General features: G+C 39.5%; 1 long non-coding RNA gene across 3 annotated transcripts in view; it reads right to left on the reverse strand.

Annotated features, from left to right (window-relative positions):
• Positions 1 to 20,275, reverse strand: part of LOC125935004 (uncharacterized) — a 59,416-nt gene that overhangs the window by 12,333 nt on the left and 26,808 nt on the right. The window lies entirely within an intron of this gene.

Raw genomic sequence — 20,275 nt, forward strand, 5'->3', positions numbered from 1 at the left:
TGCTGCCCAAGTCCTGATGGCTCCCCTCTCCTTTCTGGATGGGGGCCGGTTGGATCCTCCAGCCTCATGATTGAGCCAACACGCATGCCCACCAGTGAGAAGGCCCACGCAGTATTCCGCATGCCCCGTGCTGATGTTTCCTCGGGAAGGGACAGATGGAACTGTTTCTTGTTTTCAGTCCGTTTTTGGCAGAGTAAATATAACTAACTTATATTTTCCCTTTATAAAGGATAGAAGTTATTTTTATGTAGTTTCAAAACTTTATACAAAACTTTTGTAAAATGTTCTCTACAAAGTTTAACTGCAAGAATGTAAATATGCTTCTAATAAAATAGCAAAAGGAGAGAAACCCTATTTGCATTTGTGCTTGTTCTCGGGTGGGGTGGAAACAGCACGGCAGACTTAGCCACGTTTGCCAGGCAAGAAAGGGTTTACCATCTTCTCCGTGCACTGGTGCTTTCCAGGTCACACGGCCAGTCAGACCTTGGGGTGGGTTTCTGTTTTGAAAGGAGTTATATTGGGTGTGTGTTCTCTACAGACATTGAACGACATTCGCATTCAACAATAAACATTTGGCCCCCAGGAGTTTCCAAATACTAACTTACTGAATCCTTTTAACAACCTGTGAGGAAGACATTGTCATTCCCATTTTATAGAGGAGCAAATAGATATGAAGCAAGGGTAAGGTCAGGCTGAACTTTACCACACTGGTAAATGATGCCTATGAAATTCAAATTAGACCTTCTGAGGTGCTGTCTCCACCACACCTCCTCTCCCACTCTCAGCTGCCCATTACACTAAGAGTCATGCACTTAACTATCAGCTGCTGTATTTAAAAGCATTTTTCTGCCATGCTTCTAAAACCCCATTCAGGGGTTCTTAACCTGGGGTCTAAAGACCTCCCCTATCACCAGCAAGGGGTCCGAGGGTAGAATTCAGGGTGTCTTTGTTCCTGGATGGGAAAAGATTTGGTTTTTAGTTTGATTAAGCTCTAACTGAAATTCAGTATTTCCTTTCTGTATGGATGCAGGCAACCAGCTCTGTTAGGACAAGTGGTACCTGAGACTGTGTCAGCAATAGAATTCAGAGATTTCATCTCATGTTACTGCTGTGCAAACACCTCCAAATTTTGTTCATCGCTTTGAAATAACTGTAGTTATTGGACTAATTGTTAGCTCCTGTTATTTAAGATTGAGATATTCAGGGGCGCCTGGGTGGCTCAGTTGGTTAGGCATCCAACTCTTGATTTTGGCTCAGATCATGATCTTACAGTTCATGAGATCAAGCCCCAGGTGGAGCCTGGTTGGGATCCTCTCTCTCCCTCTCTCTGTCCCTCCCCCGCTCAAAATAAACATTAAGAAAAATTGAGGTGTGCATATTACATTACATACACAGATCACATCTATAAGTCAATATATATATATATATTTTTTTTTTTTCTAATATTTTGGTACCTATATTTCATTATGATAGGTTTCACTTGTAATCTATGTGCTTTACATTGTGCATCTGAAAGTATTCTCAGAAGGGATTGCATTCTTGGTGGAATGCCTTCAAATTAAGGACCTCTACTGTGTCTGCAGCCCTGAGCTGACACTGTCCTAGAAACCTGCTGACCAGCAGGTGGTGGTCCACTCTCAGGGTGTCTCATACATCTGTGACTTGGTGTGTTGGGGCAAGTGGTGCAGTGCAAGCAAACAGCAGCTGGCATGCCTCCCATTAAGGGACACAAAAATGACGGGTTCCCAGGAAAAAGGATTCATGAGACTGATGAAGAAGATAATGCATCAAAGGATACATGGAACTTGAGAAATGAGATCGTTCCACATTAACTGAGTCCTCTTATGCACTAAGTGCTTGAGGTGCTGAAATGAGTAAGACATTGACATGGTCTTCAAAATACTTGTCCTGCTGAGGAAACAGATCTGGAGAAAGAGTGTCAGTTCAGGCTGATGGAGCCTTGGAGAATGAGGGAAGAGCTCTCAGAGATGGTGATGCAGAATCTGGGAGGACTAGTTACTATGTGCCAGAACACATTCAGGGACTGGGTTGTGAAGTGGTTTATGAGCCATGAGGCTGGAGAGAACAGGGCCAGACCCATGTACCTGGGCTCAAGCTGACCCTTACCATCCCAAGGGCAGTAAGAAATCTGGGAAAGAGTTTACTCAGGGGAAGTACAGTTGAAATCATGACTGCAGCAACTCAAGAGACCAGCCGAGGACAGAGATTAACATTGATGCTGGTGGGAATGATGGCCCACAAAGGCTGGAGGCTTTAGGAAGGAAAGGACAGACGGTAGACCCCATAAGGGCAGGGAGTAAGACTCTAGCTGATCCCTAAACACCTAGAACCCAGCATGTTGCCACACTGAGTTACTCTGTCTGGGCTCCTCGTGCCATAAAGGATCTGAAAAGGGAGCAGCGGTGGCCTGGGGGCTGTAGACTGGATGTATATCAACCTAGTGTGGTACCAGAGATGTTCACTAGGTCTGACTAACCAATGTGTTGCCAGTTAAAAACAAAACTGAGAGAACATCCACTTCCAGTGATGGCAGACTAGGTAACTCAAACCAGTCCTCTAAAGCTGAGGACAATTAGAAAAGCTGGACGAAAATATTCAACACGTCTACTTGAAGGCGCAAGAAAACTACAAGATAGTGAAGACTTACAAAGCCTGGATTGAAACAAGGACAGAACGGGGCGCCTGGGTGGCTCAGTCGGTTGAGTGTCCGGCTTCAGCTCAGGTCATGATCTCACAGTTCGTGGGTTTGAGCCCCACATCGGGCTCTGTGCTGACAGTTCGGAGCCTGGATCCTGCTTCGGATTCTGTGTCTCCCTCTCTCTCTGCCCTTCCCCCATTCACATGCTGTCTCTGTGTCTCTCAAAAATGAATAAATGTTAAAAAAATTAAAAAAAAAAAAAAAAAGAAAGGAAACAAGGACAGAAGGCCAGAGAGATGATTCTGGTGCTTTACCCTGAGAACATTTGCTGATCCTAGAGAGGGTAGAAATGTGAACCTGACCAGAGTGCCAGGATCTCTGCAAGGAGAATTTGTACATGTAGTCAGTGCACTAGTCGCATCCTGTGTCCCAGTTTTTTTGGGCTGCTACTCCCAGGATGCCTCTTGATTGCCTGGATCTGGGGGCTGAAGTGGGGGGAGGTTGTGTTCCAGGGTCCCATGGGACTATAACAACTGGAGACAGTTCACGGCAGGCTATCACTCCCAGAATATTACTGCACAGACAGTAAATTAAAACACACCCCTAGTTTTTCTGTGAAAGAGGTTCAAATGCTTGTTCTGGAGCTGTGGCCTGAGGGGCAGGCTTTAGGTTTAGCACACATCTAGAGGCCTATGGAGGTGCCTATGTAGGCTGGGGGAATACCACCTTTGTGCTTTCCCTCTGCCTTGCTCCAGCTCTCTAGTATCTCCCAGAAACGAGCATATACACTTCTCTGGAGCCCTGATTTTTGCTAATGTCATCCACGGAACACCTCCAGATCACCTTGTCTGGTGGCCAGCAGGGTTCATGCTTGTGGTCTCACAGTACTGTATATATTTGCATACTCAAAAGCTGCTACCTGAAGGTCTGGCTTCCAATCAGCCTGAATCTAGACGCTGAGATCCCCTACTTTAGGATGGACAGAGCTTGGTACACCCTCAACAATGAGAGCTTTACATTAAAAATAAAATAGGCTGCATGGAAAATCATAAAGGTTCAAGAGCTAGACAAGGCTGAACAATAATATTCATCTCTTATACAAGGCCACTCCTTCAAGACTAGAAGAGGTGGTTGTTTCACTTAATACATAGAAACAAACACAGAGTCAAGCAAAATCAGGAAATAGGAATATGTTCTAAACAAAAGAAAAAGATAAAACCTTAGAAAAGAAGTCTTAATGAAATGTGTAAGTAATTTGCTTGATGAAGAGTTCAAAGTAATGGTCATAAAGATGTTCACCCAATTTGGGAAAAGAAGGATGCTCATGCAACTTGGAAGAAGAATGGATGAGCACAGTGAGAACTTTAACAAATGGATAGAAAATATAAGAAAGTACCAAATAAGCCTCAGAGCTGAAGAATACAATAACTGAACTGAAAAATACACTAGAGGGATTCAACAGCAGACTAGATGAAGCAGAAGATCAGTGAACTCAAACACAGGGCAGTGGAACTCCCCAATCAGAGCAGCAAAAATAAAAAAAAAAAAATTGAAGAGTGAAGACAGCTTAAGGGATTTACAGGACAACATCAAGTGGACTAACATTTCCATTATAGAGGTCGCAGAAAGAAGAAAGGGGCAGAAATTTTACTTGAAGGAAGTAAGGCTGAAAACTTCCCTAAGCTGGAGAAAGAAATGAACACCCAGATCCAAGAAACCCAGAGAATTCCAAAGAGATAAACTCAAAAGACCCCACACCAAGACATATTATAATTAAAATGTCAAAAGTTTAAGCAAGGAGAGAAATCTTAAGAGCAGCAAGAAGAAAACCAACTTGTTATGTACAAAGGAACCTCCATTAGACTCTCAGCAGATTTTTCAGAACCATTGCAGGCCAGAAGGAGTGGCATGATACATTCAAAGTACAGAAAGAAAAAAACCTTCCAACCAAGAATACTCTATTTGGCAGAGTTATCATTCAGAATTGAAGCAGAGAGAGTTTTCCAGGTAAGCAAGGCTAAAGGAATTCATTATCATTAACCTGACCTTAGAAGAAATGCTAAATGTACTCTATACACTGAAAAGAAAGGGTGCCAATTAGTAACAAGAAACCATATGAAAGAATAAATCTTACCAGAAAGGTAAATATACAGTAAAGGTAGTGGATCAATCATTTATAAAGTTAGTATGAAGTTTAAAGAAAAGCAGTAAAATACTACAATAATTAGTCAAGTAATACATAAGATAAGTATAAAATTGTGACAACAAAAACATAAAACAGGCTAGGGGAGAGTAAAAACATAAAGCTTTAAAATGCATTCAAATTTAAGGTGTTATCAACTTAAAATAGAGTGTTATGAATATAGGTTGTTGTATATAAGCCTCCTGGTAACCACAAAGCAAATACCTATAGTAGACACAATAAAGATCATGAGTAAGGAACCTGAGCATACCACTAAAGAAAGTCATCAAGCCACCAAGGAAGAGAGCAAGAGAAGAAAGGAAGAGACAGAAACTACAAAACAACTAGAAAACAATGAACAAAATAACAATAGGTACATACCTATCAATAACTACTTTAAATGTAAAAGGACTAAATTCTTTAATCAAAAGACAGAGTGGCTGAATGGAAAAAAAATAAAACCCATCTACATGATGTCTACAAGAGACTCACTTCACATGTAAAGGACACACACACAGACTAAAAGTAAAGGGATGAAATGTTCCCTTTGATGTTCCACACAAATGTAAACCAAAATAAAGTTGGGGTAGCTATAATTATATTTAAAAAATCCCACTTTGGGGTGCCTGGGTGGCTCAGTCGGTTGAGCATCCAACTTTGGCTCAGGTCATGATCTTGCGGTTCATGAGTTCGAGTCCCGCGTTGGGCTCTGTGCTGACAGCTCAGAGCCTGGAGCCTGCTTCAGATTCTGTGTCTCCCTCTCTTAGCCTCTCCCCACTTGTTCTCTGTCTCTGTCTCTCTCTCAAAAATAAATAAACATTAAAAAAATTAAAAAATAAAACCCACTTTAAAACAAAAACATAATAAGAAACAAGGGCACATTATATAATGATAAAGGACTCAATTCAATAAAAATATATAACTTTTTAAAATATTTATAGACCCAACACAGGAGCACCTAAACATATAAAGGAAATATTAACATACCTAAAGGGAGAAATAGCAACACAATAATAGTAAGGGGTGTTAATATACCACTTACATCAATAGATAGATCACCCGGAGAGAAACTCAATAAGGATAAATCAGCCTTAAATAACATGTTAGACCATACAGATTTAACAGATACATATGGAACATTCCATCCAAAAGCAACAGAATAACATACATGGAATGCTCTACAGAATAGATCATAGTTTAGTCCACAAAACAAGTCAATAAATTAAGGATATTGAAATCATATCAAGCATCTTTTCCAACCACAATTGAATGGAACTAGAAATCAATTACAAGGAGAAAACTGGAAGGGTGCCTGGGTAGCTTAGTCAGTTAAGCATCTGACTTTGGCTCAGGTCATGATCTTGCAGTCCATGACTTCAAGCCCCACATCAGGCTCTAGGCTAACAGCCTGGAGCCTGCTTTATATTCTGTGTCTCCCTCTGTCTCTGCTCCTCCTTTGTTTGTGCTCTCTTGCTCTCTCTCTTTCTCTCAAAATAATAAACATTAAAAAAAAACCCTGGAAAATTCACAACTATGTGGAGATTAAACCACATGCTACTGAACAACCAATGAGTCAAGAGAAATAACAAAAATTTGTTGAGACTAAATAAAATGGAAATACAATATCCCCAAATTTATGAGATACAATAGAAGTAGTTCTAAGAGGGAAGTTTATACTGATAAAGGCCTATATCAAGAAACAAGAAACATTTCAAATAAATGTTTGAACTTGACACCTCAAGGAACTAGAAAAAGAACAAAATCCAAAGTCAGTAGAAGGTAGGATATAACGAAGATCAGAATATAAATAAATGAAATAGAAACTAAAAAGATGGGGGGGGGGGTGCCTGGATGGCTCAGTCATTTGAATTTCTGACTCTTGGTTTCTGCCCAGGTCATGATCTCACAGTTTTGTGGGTTCGAGACCTGTGTCTGGTTCTGTGCCAGCAGTGCAGAGCCTGCTTAGGATTCTCTCTTTCTCCTACCCTGTCTGCCCCTCCCCTGCTCATGCTGTCTCTCACAAAATAAATAAAACTTAAAAAAAAAAACAACAACTAAAAAGACAGTAGAAAAGATAAATGAAACTAACAACTGGTTCTTTGGAAAGATTAAAATGGCACACCATTAACTAGACTTAGTCTCACCAAGAAAAAGACAAGGGTTCAAGTGAAATCGGAAATGAAAAAGGAGACATTACTGATACCACAGTAATACGAACACCAACAAATTGGACAAGCTGGTAGAAAAGAAAAAATTCCTAGAAACACACAGCCTTAGAGGACCGAATCACGAAGAAATAGAAAATCTGAATATACCAATTGCTAGTAAGGTGAGTGATTAGTAATCAAAAACCTCCAAACAACAACAATAAGAACAGCAAAACAAAACAAAACCAAAAAACCTCCCAAGAAATAAAAGTCCAGGACCAGATGGCTTCACTGGTGAATTCTACCATCCTAAGAATTCATACCATTCCTTCTCAAACTCTTCTGAAAAACTCAAGAGGAAAGAAGACTTCCAAACTCATGTTATGAGGCCAGTATGACCCTAATACCCAAACCAGACAAAGATTCCACAATAAAAGAAAATTACAGGCCAGTATCATTGATGAACATAGATGCAAAAATCCACAACAAAACATTAGCAAACCAAATTCAACAATACATGAAAAGGATCATATGCCATGACCAAGTGGGATACGTACTAGGGATGCAAGGATGGTGCAACATCCACAAATCAATCATGATACACAACATTAACAAAGTGAAGGATAAAAGTCATATGATTGTCTGAATAGATGTGGAAGAAGCGTTTGACAAAATTCAACATCCATTCATGATAAAAAAAAGTCTCGACAAAGTGGGCTTGAGGGGACATACCTCAACATAGAAAGGTCATAATATGACAAGCCCACAGCTAATATCACACTTAACAGTGCTTTTAAGATCAGGAATAAGACAAGGATGCCCATTCTTGCCAGTTTTTTTCAACACAATACTGGAAGTCCTAGCCAGAGCAATTAGGCAAGAAAAAAAAAAAAGCATCTAAACTGGAAAGCAAGAAGAAAATGACCACTATTTGGAAATGACATGATACTGAATGTAGAAAACCCTAAAGATGCCACACACACACACACACACACACACACACACACACACACACAAGTGCCTGTTAGACCTAATAAATTAAGGAAAGTTCCAGAATATAAAGTATGCAAAAAAAAGTTTCTACACATTAATAACAGACTATCAGAAAGAGAAATTAAGAACACAAGTCCATTTACAATTGTATGGGGGCGCCTGGGTGGCTCAGTCGGTTAAGTGTCTGACTTCAGCTCAGGTCATGATCTCGCAGTTTGTGAGTTCGAGCCCCGCGTTGGGCTCTGTGCTGACAGCTCAGAGCCTGGAGCCTGCTTCAGATTCTGTGTCTCCCTCTCTCTGCCCCTCCCCCACTCGTGTTGTTTCTCTCTCACTCAAGTAAGTATTAAAATTTAAAAAAAATTGTATGAAAAAGAATAAAATACCTAGGAATAAATTTAACCAAGGAGATAAAACACCCATACACTGAAATCTATGCGATACTGATGAAAGAAAATGAAGAGGGCACAATTAAGTGGAAAGATATTCCATGCTCATGGCTTAGAATATTGTTAAAATGTCCATACTACCTAAAGCAATCTACAGATTTAATATAATCCCTATCAAAATTCTAACATCATTTTTTACAGATATAGAACCAACAACCCTAAAATTTGTACGTAACCATAGAAGACCTTGAATAACAACAGCAATCTTGAGAAAAAAAGAACAAAGCCAGAGGCATCACAATCCTTGACTTCTAACTATATTACAGGGCTAAAATAATCAAAACAGTATGGTGTTGGCATAAAAACAGCCACAAAGATCAATGGAACAGAACAGAGAGCCCACATGTATGGTCAATTAAGTTATGACAAAGGACCCAAGAATATAAAATGGGCAGGACAGTCTCTTCAGTAAATGCTGCTGGGGAAACTGAATAGCCACAAGGATAAAAATGAAAAGTAGATGACTATTGGGGCGCCTGGGTGGCTCAATCGTTTAAGCATCTGACTTCACCTCAGGTCATGATCTCATGCCTTGTGAGTTTGAGCCCCATATCAGGCTCTGTGCTGACAGCTCAGAGCCTGGAGTCTGCTTCAGATTCTGTGCCTCCCTCTCACTCTGCCCCTCCCCTGCTCACACTCTGTCTCTCTCTCAAAAATAAATAAACATTAAAATATTAAAAAAAAGAAAACTAGGTAACTATTTTACATTATATATAAAACTAACTCAAAATGGGTAAAAAAGGCTTGAATGTAAGACCTGAAACCATTAAACTCCTAGAGGAAAACAGGCAGTCAGTTCCTTAACATTGGTCTTGGTGAGGATTTTTTTGGATCTGACACCAAAAGCAAAGGCAACAAAAGTAAAAAAAAAAAAAAAGTAAACAAGCAGAACTATATCAAACTGCAAACCTTTTGCAAATCATATATAATAAGGGCCTAAAAATCCAAAATTTATTTAAAAAACTCATACAACTCAGTAGCAAGAGTCAATCTGATTAAAAAGTGGGCAGAGGACCTCAATAGACAATTTTTTCTTTTTTTCTTTTTTCAAGTTTATTTATTTATTTTTGAGAGAGAGTGAGCAAGCAGGGGACAGGCAGAGAGAGAGGGAGAGACAGAATCCCAAGCAGGCTCCACATTGTCAGTGCAGAGCCCGATGCAGAGCTCGATCCCATGAACAGTGAGATCATGACCTGAGCCAAAATCAACAGTCAGGTGCTTAACCGACTGAGCCACACAGGTGCCCCAGACATTTTTTCAAAGACAGATGGCCAAAAAGTATATGAAAATATGATCAACATCACTAATCATCAGGGAAATGCAAATCAAAACCATGAGATATCACCTCACACCTGTTAGAATGGCTATCATCAAAAGACAAGAAACAGCATGTGTTGATGAGGATGAGGAGAAAAAGGAACCATCACGCACTCTTTGTGGGAATGTAAATTGATGCAGCCACTGTGGAGAACAGTATGGAGGTTCTTCTAAAAATTAAAAATATCATTACCATATGATCCAGCAATTCTACTATGGGTATTTATCCAAGGAAATGAAAACACTAACTTAAAAAGATATGCACTACCATGTTCATTGCAGCATTATTTATAATAATCAATATACGGAAACAACCTGTGTCTATCAATGAATGAATGGATAAAGAATCTGTGGTGTGTGTACACACACGATGAAATACTATTCATTCATAGAAAAGAATAAAATCTTGCTATTTGCAACAAAAGAGATGGACTTTGAGGTCTCTGCATAGATACAGAGATAGATTGGTGGTTGCCAGTGGTGGGGATGAGGGTTTATAGGTGAAATGGGTGAAGGTTTGTATCAAAAGATACAAACTTCCCATCATAAAATAAGTAATGGGGATATAATGTACAGCATGAAGACTATAGTTAATAATACTGTATTGCGTATATGAAAGTTGCAAAAGGAGGGGGGCGCCTGGATGGCTCAGTTGGTTAAGCATCCAACTCTTGATTTTGGCTCAGGTCATGGTCATGGTCTCACGTTTCTTGAGTTCGAGCCCTGTGTCGGACTCTGCACTGACAGTGAAGATTCTATCACCCTCTCTCTCTACCCCTCCCCTGCTTGCTTTCACCCTCTCTCTCAAAATAAATAAACTAAGAAAAAAAAAAGTTGCAAAGGGAGTAGCTCTTAAGAGTCCTTATGACAAGAGATAATTTTTTTCTAACTCTTGTGAAAATCAAATACAAATAAAGACCAGACTTGAAAATTCTCTAGGTAGACAAAACCAGTTGAGTCATACAGGCAAAGCTTAACTTACTAGCTTATTTTTTAAGGCAAGTGAGGCTAACTCGACCTGGGACACTTCTTGCCTATGCCTCTGAAAATGATAAATGAAACTTAAATTGATCCCAAAACTGATATGAGGTAACCACTAACTGATTCCCTTTCATTTAAGAAAATTCAAATACTGTAACCAGTCACTGCCTATATGCCACATAAACTGGTTTATAACGATATACTTGTGAGCCTCATTCTATGTTTTGGTTTGAGAGCCCCTGGCTTGCACACTGCCTTTTTAGTGTAAGCACAATTAATTTTTACTAATAGTACTTTGGGGAGTCATTGGTTTTACGTCTGTTTTTTTTCCCCCCTGAACTTTTGACACAGTACACTGGGCTCACTGATTTCTCACTGACCCTGGAGTTTCAGGGTACATCTCTCTCTCTCTTTTTTAAAAAAAATGTTTATTTATTTGTGAAGGAGAGAGAGAGAGAGAGAGAGTGTGAGCAGGGGAGGGGCAGAGAGAGTGGGAGACACAGAATCCCAAGCAGGCTCCAGGCTGTGAGCTGTCAGCACAGATCCTGATGCGGGACTTGAACTCACTAGGTGTGAGATCATGACCTGAGCTGAAGTCAGACACTTAACTGACTGAGCCACTCGGGCACCCCCAGGGTACATTTCTCTTGATTTGAGCTCCAGTATCTTTGTTCTGGGCTCTCCAACTTCATTGTCACATATGTTTTCTGTTTTTGTTTGTTGAAGCTTCTTGGTAAGTCACCCTCTGTACGTAAGGGAAAAAAAAACAACCATGATTCTCTGGATTTTAGGTCATGGTAGGATTACTAAGGCTCCCATACATTATTTGGGTTAGGGAAACTAAAGGCAAAGATGGGGTCTACCTGGTCTAAAACTCTTTCTGTACGTCCTGTAAAGACTCCTCCCTCTTGTATGTATAACCACTATGGATGACGATCTTGTGTATTTTTGGAAAATGTGTGAACTTTCAGATAATTTGGAATTGTAGTGACCCACTTGGAGGTCATTTCACTTAGATAAATCCAGCTTAAAGAGCACCCTTGAAAAGAGATGACCAAAACTCTCACAGATAATGGAATGCATGCTTTGACTGGTACATAGAAGCTTCTAAAAGATAAGATGACTCCAAAAATAGCTTCTGCGAAAGAATCTTTATAGCATGCAAATAAAAAATGTTTAGTAAAAACTATGGCCATCTAACCAGGCAACCTTAACTTAGTCCCTCTGCCAAACACAATTTGGATCTAAACTATTGAGTTTTGAATTATTGTACCTGAGACATAATAAAAATTTTAAGATGAAAACATAAGATCTATGTGTGTGTCTGTATGTTTATGTCTATCTAGTATGTATATTATGTATATTATATATATGTGGTATTCTAAAAATAGTTCTATTTAGGGGAGCCTGGTGGCTCAGTCGGTTAAGCATCTGACTCTTGATTTTGGCTCAGATCATGATCTCACGTTTCACGGGATCAAGCCCCACGTCAGGCTCTGCGCTGACAGCATAGAGCCTGCTTGGGATTCTCTATCTCCTTTCTCTGCCCCTCCCCCCCATTAATAAATAAACACTTTAAAAAAAAGTCTTAAAAAAAAGAGTTATATTTAATTGGCTAAAAGCAAAAGAAACACTTGTATAAATTAAGTATTCCTAAAACTTTCAGAAATACATAATCTAACCCAAATGTTTTCCAAGTTCACATGATATGGGATAAATTTTTTTTTTAAGATTTTTTTTTTTTAAGTAATCTCTACAACCAATGTGGGGCTCAAACTCACAACCCCAAGATCAAGAGTAGCACGCTCCACTAACTGAGCCAGCCAGAGGTCCCTGGGATAATTTCTGATAAACAGAAAGTAGTTTAAGTTTGTTGGTTTAGTAAATACAGGCATGTATTCAGAATTGTCAACATAAATTAATGCAAACATACAACTTTTTCTACCTGGGTTTACTAGCTCATGCTATATTTATGTTGCAAATTTTATCAACAAGAAAAATAACTTAAAATGATGATTAACTGTTTCATGTCTAAGCATAATTGTTAAAAACAAATAATTTAAATAAATTTAAATAAGATAAAAGTTTACATTAAGTTAAACTATATAATGAATATTCATTGAGTATATGTCATTCTCAAATAAGATAATATACTGAGACATGGATTGCTTAACATGCTTATCTAGTTTTGGCATTTTAATTTTTTTAATGTTTATTTTTATTATTATTTTTTTAATTTTTTAATGTTTATTTTTGAGAGACAGGGAGAGACAGCATGAGCAGGGGAGGGGCAGAGAGAGAGGCAGACACAGAATCGGAAGCAGGCTCCAGGCTCTGAGCTGTCAGCACAGAGCCCAACGTGGGACTTGAACCCACAAACTGAGATCATGACCTGAGCCGAAGTTGGATGCTCAACTGACTGAGCCACCCAGGCACTCCAATGTTTATTTATTTTTGAGAGAGAGAGAGAGAGAGAGAGAGAGTGAGAGAGTGAGACCAGGGGAGGCAGAGAGAGAGGGGGAACAGAGGATCCAAAGTGGGCTCTGGGCTCACAGCAGAGAGTCCGATGTAGGTCATGAGCTCATGAACCTTAAGATACTGACCTGAGCCAAAGTCAGATGCTCAACCGACTGAGCCATCCAGGTGCCCTTGCATTTTAATTTTTACAGAGACAAAAGATATTTGGGTATATTAATAAATGTCTTTGCCACATTGAAAAATTGTACTACAAGGGACTCTTGGGTTGCTCAGTCAGCTAGGCATCCGACTCTTGGTTTTGGCTTGGATCATGATCTCGCAGCTTTGTGGGTTTGAGCCTTTCATCAGGTTCTGTGCTGGCAGCCTGCTTGGGATTCTCTCTCTTCCCCTCTCTGCCCCTCCCCTACTCATGCTGTCTCTGTCTCTCTCAAAATAAATAAGTAAACTTAAAAAAAAAAAAGAAGGGAAAAATTGTACTATGGAAAACATGTCTCTAAAAATTGTGTTTTTATAACTGCATTTATAAGTTTGCTGATCTATGGGATGCTAATATATGAAAGACAGTTCACAATTGTCTGTGCCATAGTTTTCACCGGAAGGTAAGGATTACTAACATTAAAATTTATAATCAATATGTAAAAAAAAAATCTATTTATTAGAGACAGTAAAAGTTAAAGAGATCCAATTTTGTGTACAAAATGTGGGAAGAAAATCAGGTGTGTTTATGTGCAGAATATGCAAAGAAGATAGGATGTTTTTTCATTATGGAAAAAGAGAGTATTGTTGTCTGAACTAAAATGGTTGTTCCAGAATAAGAAAGTAAAAAGAATGGGACAGAGCCTAAATGGATATAGAAAGTTGCAGAAGGTTTGTGGAAAAGAAATTTTATGTCATGAGGTCAAAGCTGAGTAAAACTGAATAGATTTACCATAAGGGTTTTTAAAAATAAGCTTTAATATATAGTGTATTTATATAAAACTGTAATTTGATTTTCTTTCATATGCTAAAAGGACAAAGTTTTCTTAGATTATTGGTCTGCTCTTTTTTTATAAAAATGTTTTTAATGTTTATTTATTTTTGAGAGAGAGAGAGCCAAAGTGTGAGCAGGGGTGGAGCAGAGAGAGAGGGACACACAGGATCGGAAGCAAGCTCCAGGCTCTGAGCTGTCGGCACAGAGCCTGACATGGGCTTGAACTCACAGACCATGAAATCATGACCTGAGCCAAAATCTGATGCTTAACTGACTGAGCCACCCAGGAGCCCTTGGTCTGCTCTTGACAGGATTATGAAAGGGTTTCCTTGACTTTTAAGTAATTTGCTTAGAAAACAAAGATTCTATGTTTTATCAAAATAATTTCCTGTGGTTTATATTGTCTTTATCATGCTTTTGATTACTTTAAAAAACCCTGAGTCTTCGCCATTAAAAGAGATAAGTTTTTTTTACGAATATACAACTTTCTGTATTTGTCTTTGAAATCTTTTGTCACTTTGAATGGACATTAAGTACAGTTTCACAGTGAAACTGTTATCCTATTTGATCAAGTGTTTTAAATCTTTTGGGGTGCCTGGGTGGCTCAGTCAGTTGAGCATCTTACTTGGGCTCAGGTCGTGATCTTGCAGTTCATGAGTTTGAGCCCCACGTCGGGCTCTGTGCTGACAGCTCAGAGCCTGGAGCCTGCTTCAGATTCTGTGTCTCCCTCTCTCTCTGCCTCTCACCTGCTTGCGCTCTCTCTCTCTCAAAAATAAACATTAAAAAAAAAATTTAAATCTTTTGACACTTTTTTAAAAAATTCTAATTTTTTTGTTTTTGAGAGAGAGAGCATGAGTGAGGAGGGAGGGCCAGAGAGGAGGACAGAGGATCTAACGTGGGCTTTGCTGACTGCAGACAGCCGGATGTGGAGCTGGAACTCATGAATCATCAGATCATGACCTGAGCCGAAGTTGGACGCTTAACTGACTGAGCCACCCAGGTGCCCCTTTTGACATTTTTAAGGAACTTCACCAAATCATTTTTTTTTAAAGATTTTATTTTTGAGGTGCCTGGGTGGCTCAGTTGGCTAAATGTTTGGCACTTGATTTCAGCTCAGGTTATGATCTCACAGTTTGTGGGTTCAAGCTCCGTGTTGGGCTCTGTGCTGACAATGAGGAGCCTGCTTAGGACTGTCTCTCTCTCCCTCCCTCTCTGCCCTTCCCTTGCTCACGCTCTCCCTCTAATAAATAAATAAATAAAACTTAAAAAAAAAAAAAAAAAGAAAAAGACTTTTATTTTGAAGTAATCTCTACACTCAGTGTGGGGCTTGAACTCACAACCCCAAGATCCAGAGTCTCATGCTCCACCAACTGAGCCAGCCAGATGCTCCTCACCAAATCAAATTCTCTTTTTTAATTTGAACTAATTTTGGGATTTTCCCGAGGAACCTTTAAAAAAATCTCAAAAGATTTGCGCTCTTTCCGCATAAAAGAGAAATATTAATTTATTTAGGCTTAGTTGATATATTAAGCTGCATGGGAAACATTGCCAAATAAGAAGTTTGCTTAATCTCCTTAGCGAGCCCTGCATTGGGCTCTGTGCTGACAGCTCAAAGCCTGGAGCCTGCTTCCGATTCTGTGTCTCCTTCTCTCTCTGCCCCTCCCCTACTCATGATCTGTCTGTCTCTCTCTCTCTCAAAAATAAACATTAAAATAAATTAAAAAAAATAAAGTACTATATATCACAAAAATAACAATTTGCTTTTCAATTGCATCTTTTTTTTTTTTTTTTTGGTGAACTCTTACCAGATCTTTAACCGAAGCTATTTTTAAGTCTCTTCATTCACAGTCATTTATTGTTTTACTCTTTTTCTCTGGAAGCACTTACAATCAACTACAGGCAAAAATGCTTCATCTTCAAAAAGATTCATGGAAAAGACCCTGACAACTACTCTATAATACAGGTTTCTGATAACATTAAATACTACCACTGACCTAGGTAAGAATTTCTAAACATCTAATGGAAAGGTGATTGATTCACAAAGCTGCTAACCCAAGATGAAGCAAAACAAAATTACAGGTCTCTGAATAAACTGATGAAGATGATTATAAATACAAATTAAAAATGTAAATCAAAAGTACAATGAGGTATCACCTCACCCCTGTCAGAATGGCTAAAACAAAAAACACAAGAAGGGTGCACCTGACTGGCTCACTGGGTAGAGCATGTGACTCTTTTTTTTCTTAATTTTTTTTTTTAATGTTTATTTATTTTTGAGAGAGAGAGAGAGAGAGAGACAGAGCGTGAGCGGTGGAGGAGCAGAGAGAGAGAGGGAGACACAGAAACAGAAGCTGGCTCCAGGCTCTAAGCTGTCAGCACAGAGCCCGATGAAGGGCTTGAACTCACAAACTGCGAGATCATGACCTGAGCTGAAGTCAGATGCTTAATCGACTGAGTCACCCAGGTGCCCCTGTGACTCTTGATCTCAGGGTGGTGAGTTTGAGCTCCAAGTTGGATGTAGAGATTACTTAAATGATTAAATAAATAAAAACTAAACAAACAAACAAAACCCCCCAAAAGAAACCAGTGTTGGTGAGGATATGGAGAAAAAGGAACCCTCTTGCACTAATGGTGGGAATGCAAACTGGTGAAGCCACTGTGGAAAACAGTATGGAGGTTCCTCAAAAAGTTAAAAATAGAACTATTCTATGGTTCAGAAATTGCACCATTGGGTATCTACCCCCAAAGTACAAAAACACGAATTCAAAGATACGTGCACCCTTATGTTTATAGCACCATTATTTACAATACCAAATTATGGAAGCAGCCCAAGTTATATCGATAGATGATGGATAGGGGCGCCTGAGTGGCTCAGTCAGTTAAGCAACCGACTTTGGCTCAGGTCATGATCTCACAGTTCATGAGTTCGAGCCCCATGTCGGGCTCTGTGCTGACTGCTCAGAGCCTGGAGTCTGCTTCAGATTCTGTGCCTCCCTCTCACTCTGCCCCTCCCCAACTCGTGCTCTTTCTCTCTTTCACTCTCTCTCAAAAATAAACATTAAAAAAATAGATGAATGAATAAAGAAGTGGTATAATATATATACAATGGAATATTATTTGGCTAAAAAAAGGATGAAATCTTGCCACTTGCAATGACATGGATAGAGCTAGAGAGTATAATGCTAAGCAAAATAAATCAGACAAAGCCAAATACCGTATGATTTCACTCATATGTGGAATTTAAGAAACAAAACCAGTGAGGGGCTCCTGGGTGGCTAATCGTCTGACTCTTGATCTCAGCTTAGGTCTTGATCTCAGGGTCATGAGTTTAAGCCCAGGACTGGGCTCCCTGCTGGGCGTGAAGCCTACTTAAAAAACAAATTAACGTGGGGCACCGGGGTGGCTCAGTCGGTTGAGCGTCCGACTTCAGCTCAGGTCACGATCTCGCGGTCTGTGAGTTCGAGCCCCGCGTCGGGCTCTGGGCTGATGGCTCAGAGCCTGGAGCCTGCTTCCGGTTCTGTGTCTCCCTCTCTCTGACCCTCCCCCGTTCATGCTCTGTCTCTCTCTCTGTCTCAAAAATAAATAAACTTAAAAAAAAAAAACAAATAAACAAACAAAAGAACACCAGAAATGAGCAAAGGAAAGAAAGCACAGAGACAAACCAAGAAACAGACTCTCTTTTTCTTTTAGGTAAGCTCTATGCCCAACATGGGGCTTGAACTCATGACCCCAAGATCAAGAGTCTTATGGTCTACTGACTAAGCCAGCCAGATGTCCCTTAAGAAACAGACTCTTCACTATAGAGAACTGATGGTTATCAGAGGGGAAGTGGATGGGGGAGTTGGTGAAATAGGTGATGGGGATTGAGGAGGGCACTTGTGATGAGCACTGGGTGGCTTTTTTTTTTTTTTTTTGAGAGAGAGCAAGAGCGAGAGAGAGCATGCGCATGAGCATGCACAAGTGGGGGAAGGGCAGAGGGGGAGAGAGAGAATTTTAAGCAGGCTCCATGACCAGTGAGCAGCCAGACTCGGCACTGGATCCCATGACCATGAGATCATGACCTGAGCCAAAATCAAGAGTCGGAGGCTCAACTGACTGAGCCACCCAGGCACCCTAGAAATTGTTCAATCACTATATTGTACCCCTGAAACTAATATAACACTATAATTTTTAATGACTTCATTAAAACATTGATGGTTAATGTTTTGTTTTCCAGATTTAAAGGATCCCCTTTTCTCTTCTAAGCGATTTACATCTTACAGCAAATTGTTAGAGTATACGTTTGTAAACAAAAGTTGAAACATTACCTTTTCCTCCCTACCTGATCCCTCCAGAATTCAGAAACTCCTATTAAATATTCTTTAAGTTTATTTATTTGTTTTGAGAGAGAGGGGAAGAGCAAGCACGCACATGTGTGTGGTGGGGGGAGGGGCAGAGAGAGAAGGAAAGAGAAAGAATCTCAAGCAGGCTCTGCACTGATCTGTCAGTGTGGACCCAGATGCCGGGCTCGAACTCGAGAACTGTGAGATCATGACCTGAGTTGAAATCAAAAGTTGGGCACTTAACCGACTGCGCCACCCAGGTTATTACATATTCTCATTTTTCAAGACAATGTATGTATTTAAATAAGTTCTATAAGAGTCTGTTCTCCTTATAAAAGGACACAATTAGACAAATCCTTAACTTGGCTCTTAGCCTAAAGAGACTTTAAAGTTCTGGGATTCCTTACTACCAGGAAATTTTAAAGAACTAAGGTTGACTTTATGAAGCCTATGAAACCCCTTGGATATTGCCAAAAGTTTGACAAGAACATCTTATTTGAGAATATGCATAGAATCACTATTCTTACTACACTTTTGTAAATAATCCAAGTTTAATAAGATTAGATTTAATTTTTACAAATTAGTTTCACTGTATGTATCTGTGATAAAAATGGTATAAGTATAAACAAATTATATTTGAATAGAAAACTGTAGTGTACCCATTATCAGATTCTAGTCCTGTTAACTGTCGAAGGTTTTGTTATCTACTTGACTTCAGAGAAATCACAATAGATCTTCATGTCTGCTGCTGTATAGGCCACCACTTAAGAAAATTCAACACCCGATGACATCATCAAAGACAGTCAAACTGCAAACCAGGAAAATCCATGTGCCTGCAACGGTCATCCTCATTTTACCATATAAAAATGCTTCAAACTCAAATCTAGAAATTTTCTCAACTGGCTGTGCTCTAAACTCAAAAAATAAATTTATAATTTGCTTGAGCTACTACCTTTTGTTTTTATTTCCATCTAAATGCCTCCTATTAGATTACCTGATTGCTCATATCACAGAGGCCTACTTAACATGGAAGCTCATTTGTAAAACTGCCTCCTGTACAGTATCACATCCTCATGTTCATGCTGTCCTAAATAATCAGAAGGATATGCGATTGCTAATACGTCTGTTGTGCTTATGTAAGATAACTTCCCCCCCCCCCCAAAAAAAAGTAGATTGAATTAGAAAAGTAAAACCTGAATCTGATCAGAACCCATTTAAGTCGATTAGTTGGTTAAATCTTGGCTTTGGGGAAGCTCGGCTCTGGGTAATTTTTCAATCCTTGTTTATTGTTCTCCTTAGAGTTATCAATCATATTAATCTCTCTAGTGTATTATAGCCTCTCAAGGGCTTTAAATGCTTTTGGGTAGCCATTCATACATCAAAATATATCCATCAGGATTAGATAATTCAAGAAACTCAATGATCTGACCTCCCATATATATATGATGATCTGACTGCTGGCGACAGTGACTAAATGACCCTCCATCCTGAGGACTCAACTACTAGAAACTATAAATGTGTGATTCCTCAGCCTGGATGCATCAATAGTGGTAACCAGGAGTAACATACTAGTTGGCTATACTCAGCTTGCTAGGAGAATGACCAAAAAGTAATTGTTAAAATCAAACACAAATTGGGGCACCTGGGTGGCTTAGTCGGTTGAGCGTCCCACTTCGGCTCAAGTCATGATCTCATGGCTCATGAGTTCAAGCCCTGTGTCAGGCTCTGTGCTGACAGCTCGGAGCCTGGAGCCTGCTTTGGATTCTGTGTCTCCCTCTCT

The sequence above is a fragment of the Panthera uncia genome, assembly GCF_023721935.1.
Source record: "Panthera uncia isolate 11264 chromosome A1 unlocalized genomic scaffold, Puncia_PCG_1.0 HiC_scaffold_17, whole genome shotgun sequence".
NCBI lineage: Eukaryota > Metazoa > Chordata > Mammalia > Carnivora > Felidae > Panthera > Panthera uncia.